The 13010-nt window shown below is 38.3% G+C and overlaps 1 pseudogene; it reads right to left on the bottom strand.

Annotated features, from left to right (window-relative positions):
* Positions 1 to 9118, bottom strand: part of LOC128615105 (zinc finger protein 850-like) — a 35794-nt pseudogene extending 26676 nt beyond the window's left edge.
* Between the last annotated feature and the right edge of the window lie 3892 nt (positions 9119 to 13010).

Below are 13010 nucleotides of genomic sequence, written 5' to 3'. Positions count from 1 at the left end.
ATTTATACCCCTGTGAAACAGGAAGTCATGCTTGAACAATTTCCTGTTTCTAGTCACCCAGGTGTACTAAATAAATTAAAAATATAAATGGGAATATACTTCAAATATACTTTTCCTCATATGACTTGATAGGAGTGCCAATAACTGTTGCACACCTATTTAGCAAAAATATTTATTTCTGGATAAACCTGTGTTGTGTTTACAATTGTTTGAGATCCATGAGAGAGTATTTTTGTGAATTTTTTTAACAAAAGATCAAAAGGTTAAACAATAAAGAATTATTTACAGCCTTCTTTGCTCATATTTACCAAGGGTGCCAATATTAGTGGAGGGCACTGTAATTCATGGATTTGCATATTCATAGATTTTAATAAAGGGTATACTTATACATTTAGTTTTACCACATAGAAATTGCAGCACATAAAAAGTGCTGTAATTTAAAAAAAGAAAAGAAAAGTGAATGTGTGAAAAACAGACTCCACTCCAGGTACAAGAGGTGAGAGCAGGCCATTGCTAGTTTGTTATACACACACACACACACTCCTAATAACTCCTTTTCGTTGTTGATGTTTGGTGCAGAGTGGAGTCTCACATGTCTAAATACCACATGTCTAAATTTCTCCATCTGGGGATTAATAAAGTATCATCTTAAAAACAAACACCACGAGGCATCAGTGGTATTTTTTTTTATTTCGCCTCTAGAGGCCGCTCTCGTACTGTAATGACTTCTCAGTAGCTCCTACAACGGTGTGGATTTTTTACCGGTAACCGCAATCGGTTATCGGTGCTGATTAACTGGCAAAACCGATCAATCTGTCGACCTGTAGTTTGTAGGTCAGAATACATGTAGCTCTGACTGTAATCTCTAACTGCTAACAGAGAGCTCCATATGGTTTACATGGAGTCTGATGTGTAAAAGCCAAGGAGAAGAAGCAGGATGTGAAGATGGCTGAAGGACGCCGTTATCCAGAGCAATATACATTTATCTCATTTATACCGCTGAGCGGTTGTGGGTTAAGGGTCCAGCAGTGGCAGGTGAGAGGTGCTGGGATTTTAACTCGCAACCTTCCGATCAGAAGTCGGACGTCTTAACCACTGAGCTACCGCTGCCCTGCCTTCACCTTTGTCTTGTCCATATGCACACAAGAAGGTATCCAGGTTATTCTCACTGCCTCAGGTGGGTAGGAGAGATGACGTAGAATCAGCCTCAAATCAGCTCAAATGTAACATATGACGTCACTGACCAGATTAATTAAACTACTTCAGTATCTCACTAAGGATTAGCTGATGAGGATAATGTTAGTGAGCTAAACTTATTTACATAATCATTAGCAATGTTAGCCACAGAGTACTCTAAAGTTTAAAAGAAGTAAAACATGATCATGATTAGCATCAATTTGATAATCTGTTAATAATTAGCAGCACACACTGTAACTTTTCATTAGTTTTGACTTCCTGATAGGATATATAGTGCACTGCAGAGTGTGTAAACACCACTATTTTATAGGCTGTGTAGTGCACTAGCACAGGAAGTAGAAATCCATTTAGGATTCAGCCACTCTTAGCCGAGTTGAACTTACCTTAATCTTTACAACAGAACGCAGTTAACCTCCTCAAATACACCCACAACGGATCAGATGGAACTGTGGAGGTAAAACCCTGTCAGAAATATTTGAATGTAAAGATGATTAGTAGAGTCGGAGAGCTCAGATCATCAATCAGCAAAACTGCCGCACGTCTTCTTCTATTTCTGTGAATGTGTGGCGGAACGCGACCTAGACGCTCACAGCGACACCTACTGGAGCATTGTATTAGCGCTCCTAATCACCATAACAACAGAAGACTGTTTTGCTAATATAGCCCCAGCTAGCAAGCAGGTACCAGTCCACTGGATCATATTTCTACTGTAATTAATATTAAATATTATATTATTATGGCTATATCATATTGTTCTTCACCCTGCTGACTGATGCTGCTGATTGACAGTTAGGATCTGCGCAAGGAGATGTTTTAACATTTAACAGAGGATCAACTCTTAGTTAATTAACCAACTAACTAAAATAACCTGCCTTGTTCCAACACTTTCAAGGGGGACGGTATCATCTAAAACACTTACTGTAATCCCTTCAGCTAAAGGGAAACGTTGGAGATGAATTTACACTATAATAAACACTATATATTGGAATTACAATTATAAATGTATGTCATGTATGGTAATATCAACGATCAGCTGCTTTTGGATTATTCTGATTATGTATTTCATATCATTTTGACCAAATAAGCATGAGCACTGGTAAGAACAGCACCATTACACAGACAGCAATAAGTACACTGTATTATCTGAAAATGTATTTTACGAACACCGCAATTATACTCAAAAGAGGGAGTAGAGAGATAAAGAAAACATTATATGATGCAGTTTATTTTAATATGCTATTGTAAAGACACTCCACTTTAGCATTTGCATACTTTGACACTTTTGTGTTTGGTTTGCTCCAAAGCATGAAACATCTGTTCCTTTCTCTCTGATTTAAACATGCTTTTATTGCCGTGTAATCACCGCACCACTGGCACTAACTCTTTTCAGAGGAAAGTAGCTAAAGCATGCTCAAACAAGTTGTTATAAGTTGCTAGATGATGTCATAAAATAATTAATTTGCATATTAATTTATTCATCATGATCATTGGCATATCAAATTACAAAAAAGGGGTAAATGATGGAAGCTTTTCACTTATTCACAAGATTTTCACTGTACAATAGAACAGAGTTTTATCATAATAGAAAATAACTGATTATCATTTATTTCATAAATAGTTTATTTTTTCATCATAGAACGAAGTCATCTTTGGAGTTGACACAATGCACAAACTAAACTTTTACACATTTACAAAATACTATACATTCAGAGAAATTTTCTTGCAATTGAAATTCCAATGACTGGATCACTGATGCGCCCTCATTACATCCACTCGGCTGAAAAGAACCTTCACTGAATATGTGAGAAAAGATTCTGGCTAGATGGGTGCGGATGCAGCAGCCAGTCACATCGAAGGGAAGGCAAGTAACATCTGAGGGATTGGTCACCAAATTTGAATATTGTGGAAAAGTTCATTTATTCCATAATTTAATTTAAAAAATGGAACTTTCATATATTATAGATTCGTTACACATAAAGTGAAATATTTCAAGCCTTTTTTTGTTTTAATCTTGGTGATTACAAGCCAATTGTTTGGATACGTTGCTTTATCGGATCCTACCTGATTTTCATAGAATTGAGGGTCTCGGTTCAAGTCACCGCGGCCTCCCAAGAAAATAGGGACAATGCAAATAAAAAAGTTGTTTTATCTGTTACACATGAAAGAAAAAAAAAAAAAAAGTTGTTTTTGGTGTCAAATACGTACGAAGAAGATGAACGGTAGACTGTCATTTGCTAGCGCAAAGCTAAGAATCTTGGTGTGGTTTTAGACAATAGACTTAAACAATATACTTTGGACGGTTTGAAATATGAATTTATGGAATTCCTCAGAATCTCAAGTGATCACTTACAGCCCAGAGGCTAGAGGTGGATGTTAAATGATTTCAAACTAAGAACAAAAAATGTCCAGCAGTGGTGGAAAACCCCATAAATGAATGCTGTGTGATCTCTTCACAATGTAAATGAAGACTTAAAGATATTTTCCTGATTGAGGTAAATGATCCACACAAAGAGTTTTTAGGTTTATCAGACCTTGGGGAAAATAGATTTTTTTTCCTGTTATAGAAACTATTACAGCATTATTATAATCGCTTAATTTCAGTGATCTTATTGACATGGAGAGAAACTTTTCATAACAAATATTTACACAAATTCTTGACTGTTTAATGAATCCAAAAGTATACAGAAGTGTTAATATTACTCAGAACTAAATCCTAGCAAGGACAGAGAAGACAAACACAAAAAAAACCCCAGTACATGTTTGTTGACAGAACAGCTCCATACTAACAGCAGAAAAGATCAAACATGTAGTAGTTTTTAAGTACAATATGCAGAATTATTCGGATTTATAAGCAACCAGCTGAATGCATGTGCTTATGTTAAATAATTAATACAAAAAGCGATTTACTGTTCGCCAACTGACTTACTGAAGTTAATGAAATTATGATTCTACAGCCCTCAACCTGAAAGGAAAAGCTAATTGCCACACACAGCACAACCTACCCTGCAGTTTAATTACTAAACAACTGTTATGTTCATACAAAAATGCAAACAACTCTTTGTTTAATAAAAACAAACAAATAAAGAAAAAATACATTCTATATTTTGACATACAGTAAATAAATCTGAATTTCTCCCAGACATAAATGTTATCAGGTAGACTAACTTACCATGTCACAGCACCAAGGCCTGTCAAGTCAACAGTATGCTGGTTCTAGTTTGTGAGTTTGGCAAGAATGTACAGTAGTTTAACATTTTTCTCCAAATGTGCGCCAAGTAACACTCAAAAATCACAAGTTCTATGGCTAAACCATACACGTTGGCATGTCTGGGTAACAGAATTATTCACCAACTACATATTCAACCACCCGGTCTTAGAATTCCAAAAAACTAATGATTTTGATGTCTTACATTATCAAGATATCCAACTTGGACATGCACTAAGAAAATATACTAAATCATCTCCTTTAATTAGTGGGCACAGAATGGTTTGGAATAGTACAGTGTTATATTCTAAACTGTATAAAGTTCATAGTTTCATAGTGATGAAAACCCCACTGCCCTGCACTTTGCTTTATAATGATGCACTACTGCCAGCCGCTTTGATGAAAAGGTGAAGGTTCTTTATTAATATCCAGAACAATGAAGGCTACAGGAGGGGATGGAGCTTTTTCTTACAAAGCCCCACCAGCCTTCCAATTAGTGTTGTGGTGCACCGGGATGTTTGGATGCCGTCGCCCCCGTCGCCACCTCACGCATTCACTCAGGTGTGTTGATGTGTGTTGATGGTGGAGCGGCTGGCTGCTTAATGTCCAAGGACGCCCTCATGTTTGTGTTCCCTTCTGGCTCTCCATTTTAGCTATGCTGTCATTGCTAGTCTTGCTGGAGTTCCGGCTTGAGCTACACGTTACTGCTACCTGGTGGGATATCAGCGCCAGAGCCTGACTTGTTCTTGTCCTCTGGACTTGCCTGGCTTGTCATGGTGCTCTACTTCTGCTTGGTGCTTCTTGAGACTATCTTGTCTTTTATTTCTTTTACACCTGTATATTGTAATATGTATATAATATTTATAATCCCTCGATCTGGTGTGACCAAGCTGTCTCAGGGAGTTTTTTTCACCCCACTGTAACATCCGGCTTGCTCATGAGGCATCTAAATATACTTTGCAATATTGTTAAAAGTATTTTTGGCTTTTAACTCTCCACCAATTCATAAAATGAAATGTGTTAAGTACAAAGTGGTTCAACAATATAATTTGACCCAAAATAAATAAAACTAGTCAAGTCCTACGCTTTCTCATAGGACTACTAGCATGTCCTCGTTCTCAGCGATGTTAATGTGCTGGTGTCGCTGGAAAGTTCTACGGTTACTAAAGCTCATCCCGCACTCCAAGCACTGATACGGCTTCTCTCCGGTGTGGATGCGCTGGTGTTGTCGGAGATTACCCTGGTCACTGAAACTCTTCTCACACTGCGAGCACTGATACGGCTTCTCCCCCGTGTGAATACGCTGGTGTCGTAGGAGATCACTCTGCCGAGTAAAATGCTTCCCACACTCAGTACAGTAATACGGTTTCTCTCCAGTGTGAATGCGTTGGTGTACCTGGAGAGAAGTCCTTTGTCTAAAACTCTTTCCACACGCTAAACAGTGATGTGGTTTATCTCCTGTGTGAATACGCAGATGTTGTTGGAAATTACTCTTTTGTGTGAAACTCTTCCCACACTCCAAACACTGATACGGCTTGGCTCCTGTATGAATTCGCTGGTGTTTTACGAGACTGTCACTCTCGATGAAACTTTTTTCACACTGCGAACACTGATGAGGTTTCTCTCCAGTGTGAATACGCTGGTGTCGCTGGAGATTACAGATGTAAGCAAAACTATTCCCACACAGTGAGCAGTGATACGGCTTCTCTCCTGTGTGACTTCGCTGGTGCTGTCTGAGATAACTCTTCCGACTGAAACTCTTCCCACACTGGGAGCAGTGGTGAATTTCTTTTTGAGTTTGTCTGTGAGAGATGTTAGCGTGGAAAGTACCAGGTGAACCTTGGTGACTACTGGAGATGTCTGAGGGTTCCAGATTCTCACATTTAATCATGTCTGACTTCATCCTAGTTGGACCTCTTGGTGTTCCTGCAGTGGTAAATTGAAGGTGGGTAGGAAAGAAGACAAATTTTCAGATGATGAAGATGACGGCATCATCGGCTCATAGTGGTTTGGTAAAAGGAACGTATAGGAATCTATAGTCTTTCATGAACCAGCCTATCAACAGAATCTTAATAAGTCAAATGATGTTTATCTCTTAACAAGTCATAAAATATCCACATGAACTATACATTATTATAGGACCCAGGACAAGCTGATAGTCTATAGATTAACTACTAAACATCAACCACCACAAAAGAGACATGCTGTTTACAATTAGTTGGTAGGCTGGTTGATGACAGAAGAAAAAAAAAAAACACCTTACCGTGACCCATGTAAATTGTCATATTATAAATTAATTTCCTCCTTAATCTCCAAGATCCTAGAAAAGGTTTTCTAACTCAGTAGCTATGCTCATAAGGGATCCCAAACATTAAATTCTTCAGTCAGGATTTAGATTTGATCATAGTATTAAAACAGTACTGGTTAAAGAAGTAAATGACGTACTACTGGTCTGATATTAGGGTTGTATCGTTTTGCCTGAATGCACTGTCGCCTAGAAGCGGCTTATACTTCCGGTTAGTAAAAAAAAAAAAACGTTAGTGTTATATTTGAGATGATATTACCTTTCTAAAATCCATACACTAGACGGTAGAGTACATAGTGCATAGTGTAAGTGTACAGTACTTCATTTGGGACACAACTTTAGTATTTACTCTCCGAATCGTGTTTTCTGAACAGAAGTAACGTAGTGAGTACATCTCCCCCGGGCCGCACGCAGACCAACTAATCCATAATGAGATTCGTTACAACGATTTTCATAATCGATTATTATCCATTAGTTGTTACAGCTCTTGAAGCAGGCATGGTGAATAATTCTCTATCTGAAGGAGGTGTGCTCCTAAGCAGATCTGTATTTTTTCCTCCAGCAAGCCAGCGCATGGTCCCCAGAAGATCCTTCCATTTGCAGCATTTGTGCTCATGCCACAGGCTGATAACCCACTCCTGAAAAGCTTCATCAAACCTAGGATCATTATAACAGGGGCTGCTGTCATCAGTCCAAGCATCATCAGTAGACACCAGTACTGCACATGGCCACATGGCTTAATCTAACTGAAAAGCATAATAATGTCTGCCACATATTGGAGAGACAAGGTGACTAGCATTCTCAGAGAAGCTAGCGTCACACTGATGATTTGTCATGCCTCCATCAGTAATAGAGAGGCTTTTCTAAGCTCACTGTGAGACAAAGCTCTGTAATATGTGCCTGTGTCCTGAATGGCCTGCTCCTTGCTAGGAGCCTGTCATCTACTGCACATACAGCCATATGCTGACGCCACTAGACACCACGGGAAGACAATGCCCCTTTCAAACACCTGTGGCACTAGAGAAAGGCCAAAGGGCAGAACTAAATGTGAATGGCAGGTCTGCTCTTGGTAAGCAAGTATCCACAGACATAAACCAGTCCTGTGTTTACACCTCATGCTGGTTCAGACCGTACACTGGATTTGAGATGTGCAATATAGGATCAATATCTTGGCTGTTTAACTAGGACCCTTTTAAATGCCTAAGAATGTGTATTTAAAAAAAAAGGTCCATTACCTGATTATCTGGATCAAGACGGTTCTGAATTCTCCGCTGACTGGACCATTGAAATCGTCACCTGTTTTTTTGTTTTTTGTTTTTTTAAATGAATCTAAATTATAAGGTATTCAATTAATGAACGCTTATGCAATATAGCTTAAATTTTCACCAAATATTTTGACCAATCCAAATGCTCATGTGAAAAAGCACAACTGACCCAAACTTCAATGAATTTAACTGTGCTGTAATAGATGTGTGACAAATAAAGGCCCCTTCTTATTCTTCTTCACTATACAGCCAAAAGCATGTGCACCCCTGACCATCACACCCATGTGTAGTTCTTCTCCGAACTGTTACCACAAAGTCTGAAGCACTCAGTTGTATAGAACGTCTCTGTACGCTGTAGCATTACAGTTTCCCTTCAGTGGCATTAAGAGGAACCCAAACACTGTTTGGGTCAACCTCACTAATGCTCTTGTAGCTGAATGATCACTAATCCCCACAGCCACGCCCAAAAATCTAGTGGAAAGTCTTCCCAGAAGAGTGGAGGAGGTTATTATAACAGGAAAGGCAGAATGATATAGATCTGGAATGAGATGTTCAACAAGCACATATGGGTGTAATGGTCAAGGGTGCACATACTTTTGGACATATAGTATAAAGACAATTCTGCTGATGGATTGCTTAAACAAATATTTTGTAGATATTTTGCAGGTTTTTGAACTAATGTACTAAGAAAAAAAAATCGACTTTTGCACCTTTAAATTAGGAGTTTTCAATGAGTCATCTGTTAAATAAACCATAGTGTCGTGCAACGTTTAAAGGAAATAAGCATCATTAGCATAAATGTAGTAATTAATGAATAATTATCTGCGCACACACTGTAAGGTTTCACTAGGGCTGCGTTCCAAATGAGTCCTGATAGGATATATAGTGCACTGCAGAGTGTGTAAACACCGCTATTTTATAGGCTGTGTAGTGCACTAGCACAGGAAGTAGAAATCCATTTAGGATTCAGCCACTGTTAGCCGAGTTGAACTTACCTTGATCTTTACAGCAGAACGCAGTTAACCTCCTCAAATACACCCACAACGGATCAGATGGAACTGTGGAGGTAAAACCCTGTCAGAAATATTTGAATGTAAAGATGATTAGTAGAGTCGGAGAGCTCAGATCATCAATCAGAAAAACTGCCGCACGTCTTCTTCTATTTCTGTGAATGTGTGGCGGAACGCGACCTAGACGCTCACAGCGACACCTACTGGAGCATTGTTATATTGCTAACAAATTTTCAGGGTTTCTAGCCCAACAAATTAGCCAAAAAACATAGCAGTATAAATGTTAGCAGACACACAGTGGGGTCCAAACATCTTCAACCACATTTAAAATCTCATTCAAGTTTCATGTTTATTTGTTATGTGTACAAAATGCTTCTTGTGAAGCTCAGGTCTCCAGCTGTGCAATACAAATATGTGTATATATAAATTAGGGATGCACCGAAATGAAAATTCTTGGCCGAAGCCGAAACTGAATATAGTGAAAAACTTGGCCGAAAGCCGAATACTGAAGACATTTTTTGGCGTTTTTTCCATTTATTTTGCCATTTTTTTCACCATTGCATAAATTATATAGTCAAAATAGTCATTTATTATTTTGTCTTGCTTTTCAAAGAAAAAAGTCAATTACAAAAAAAAAAAATCAAACTATTTATTTAACACTGAACATTTTTTTTTCATTCCAGCAGGCATAGGCTACCAACAAGGCACAATATAACTTTAAATAAATAAATGAGTAAAATAAAAATATTTTGATGTGGTCATCTTTGAGCCCCTTGAATAGCCGATGTTAGGCCTATAACTGACTGCTGAAAGAATGGAACACTCTGTAGCCTACAACAAAAAGTGCATTAAAAAGTGCATTGACAAGAGTGCAGAAAATGGTTCTGTTGGGTTCTATACGGCTGATTATATTGGGGATATATACCGCTCGCGTCCCTGTATACTTCGCGGAGTATTATAGTAGATATAGTAGAGTTAGATACGTTGTTCATGTTATGTTCCTTGATGGATTTAGTTAGTTTAAACTACAGATTAGTTCATTTAGTCCCCGCTGGTTTTTCCACTCCCAGTCCATAGTACTAGTTCATGTTTCTTGTTTTGTGTTTCGACTCTGTTTTCTCTGACCGCGACTTTGATTCCTGCTTTGCCCCGTTTATGCCCGTTTGCCGATCGCCCGACCCTTTGCCTGTCTTGACTACGTTTTTTGGATTACGATTTGGATTTGTCTGCCTGCCCTTAAATAAATACGTCTTTACCTGCTTTCATACTCTACTCCCTTACATCTCACGACGTGACAGAATACGCCGGAACAGAAACAGAACAAATGCACGTGTCCACAGTAAACTTCCGTCAACATCCGAAGAGCACATAGCTTGTGCACGTAGCTCGTGCATGCGCGCACCCCCTCATCGAGGTCATGACATTTGCGCGTCTCACTCTGGTTGCCAGGCTATTTGGGCACGTCATCAAACACGTCATTGTTCGGTCAAATTTATTCGGCCTTTTCACTTATTTCGAACCGAATAATTTCGGTTGCCGAACATTCGGTGCATCCCTAATATAAATATATCTGTGGTACGTATTTGTAATTGTTTCATGGTTTAGCTGGTCAGGTTTACCATGTCACCATAGCAGTTTTTTGTTGGTTATTAATTAATCTAGTTAATAATTAATGATTTATTTATGAGCAACTATGAAACATGAAATTTGAATACTTTATAAGTTGATTCATTATAAGATTGATCTTTGTTAGTTAATTATTTTTAAGATGAATCATTATAACTTGATTCTTTATAATATCAGTCTTTATAAGTTTATTATTATAAGATGAATTTGAACTTGGGGTTCAGCGTCTTGCCCAAGGACACTTCGGCATGTGGAGTCACGTGGGCCGGGAATCGAACCTCCGACCCTACGATTAGTGGACAACCCGCTCGACCACCTGAACCACAGCCGCCCCTAATGTAATACAGAGGTTCCTGTTTCTCTCCAGATGTGATGTACAGTAATTAACAATAAATTATGCATGTAGACTTCTATAGTGTCTACATCTTAAATAAAACAACTAAACAGCAGCTTTTCCTCCAAGCACATGGACATTTTTGTAAAAATCTGTGTATGCACACACTCCAGTGATAACACCTTAGTAGATGTCTCCACCCGTTATGACCACATTTAATATTAGCACCTTAGTTAGCACGTTCGCCTCACACTGGCAGGGTTGGGGGTTCGATTCCCACCATGGCCCTGTGTGTGCATGTTCTCCCCGTGCTGCGGGGGTTTCCTCCGGGTACTCCGGTTTCCTCCCCCAGTCCAAAGACATGCATGGTAGGCTGATTGTCCAAAGTGTCCGTAGTGTATGAATGGGTGTGTGAGTGTGTATGTGATTGTGCCCTGTAATGGATTGGCACCCTGTCCAGGGTGTACCCCGCCTTGTGCCCCATGCTCCGTGGGAGAGGCTCCAGGTTCCCCATGACCCTGAAAAGGATAAGCAGAGGAGATGGATAGAAGATGGATGGATGGATGTTACTCAGTCTGGTCATGTCTAGATGATCTCGTTCCTTTGCATTACTCAGTCTGGTCGTGCATTAAATATAAACATCCTTAGCAGGGATCTGTAACTCTGTCACAGAAAAAGGCCAAAAAGAGTGGAGTCATTTGGGCAGATTGCGCTTACCTTCTACATTCCTGTGACACTCCTTTTGTATTTACTTTTCTCCCTAATGAAACATGCTGAAGTAAACATTAAATTGGAATTATGAACTAATACATTTATGTAATGACAAAAGTTCAAAGAAAGATGCAATAAAATACTATAAAATGAAAATTTAATTAAATCTATTGTATACAGATCATCCTCAACACAAAATAACTTTAAAAATGTTTTAGTGAAAATATATACTTTTAAATATAATGAAAAAATTAAAGAGTTGTACAAGTACAGCTACAGCGGGGGGAAATAAGTATTGGACCGTCAATGTTTCTTTCAGTAAATATATTTCCAATGAGGTTATTCACATGAAATTTTCACCAGACATCAGTATTAACTCAAGAAATCTGGAAATATAAAGAATTCACAACATTAAAGTCCATAAATAAAGTTATGTGTAATAAAGTGGAACGACACGGGGAAAAAAGTATTGAAGACGCTCAGAAAAAGCAGTTCTCCAAGGCAAGGTAAGGCAAGGAACCAGCTGAAACCCGTAAGTAATTACACCCCCTATCTGTGCAAATACTGATGTCTGGTGAAATTTTAATGTGAATAACCTCATTGGAAATATATTAACTGAAAAAAATGTTGGCGCGTCCAATACTTATTTCCCCCACAGTGTGTACCACTGTTTAATAAAACACAAATGTGTTGTGAAGAGGAAAATACAAGATTTAAAAAAGCATGAACTGAACTGTATCACATCACCAACCCTAATGTACCGGCTTCCAAATAAATCAGTTCATTGATTAATTATTCACAGAAGCACATTAAATCTGTGTATAAGTTTGTGGGTTTGGACAAGTCGAACTTTTTTCCTTGATTTTTACACCAAGAGTTTGACAGACCAGTCTGTTATCTGGGGCATTCTATTTGTAACACTTTCCATCATTACTCAGTTTCTTTACAGTTACTGTAGTGAAGCTGTTGCAAAGTGAGAATAGATAAACTATATAATTAATCACAGCTAGCATCTCTAAACTGTAAGATAAACTTCCAGAAGAAGTCAAGCTTGAGTGCACTGCAGTACAGTTCAGCATGAAGCTGTTCGCTGGTCAAGACTCTCAACATTATTCTGTTTTCATAAAACATTTGATGTAAAAATATCATCAACACACGCAGAAAAATGATATCATTAAAATATTCTTAAATTGCAGCAGCTGGGAAAATCTGCTGATTCCTTCAGCCGTCATGCCGTCCCACTTTAATGTAAATAAAAAAGCTTATAGTGATCCATATTAAGGCTCTAACTGTAAAGATTTAATTTATGAACATAATCCAATTCAATCCAGTCACACACACTAATAACTATAGGAAG

The sequence above is a fragment of the Ictalurus furcatus genome, chromosome 11 (assembly GCF_023375685.1).
Source record: "Ictalurus furcatus strain D&B chromosome 11, Billie_1.0, whole genome shotgun sequence".
Classification (NCBI taxonomy): Eukaryota; Metazoa; Chordata; class Actinopteri; order Siluriformes; family Ictaluridae; genus Ictalurus; species Ictalurus furcatus.
This window is presented reverse-complemented; position numbering and strand designations above follow the sequence as displayed.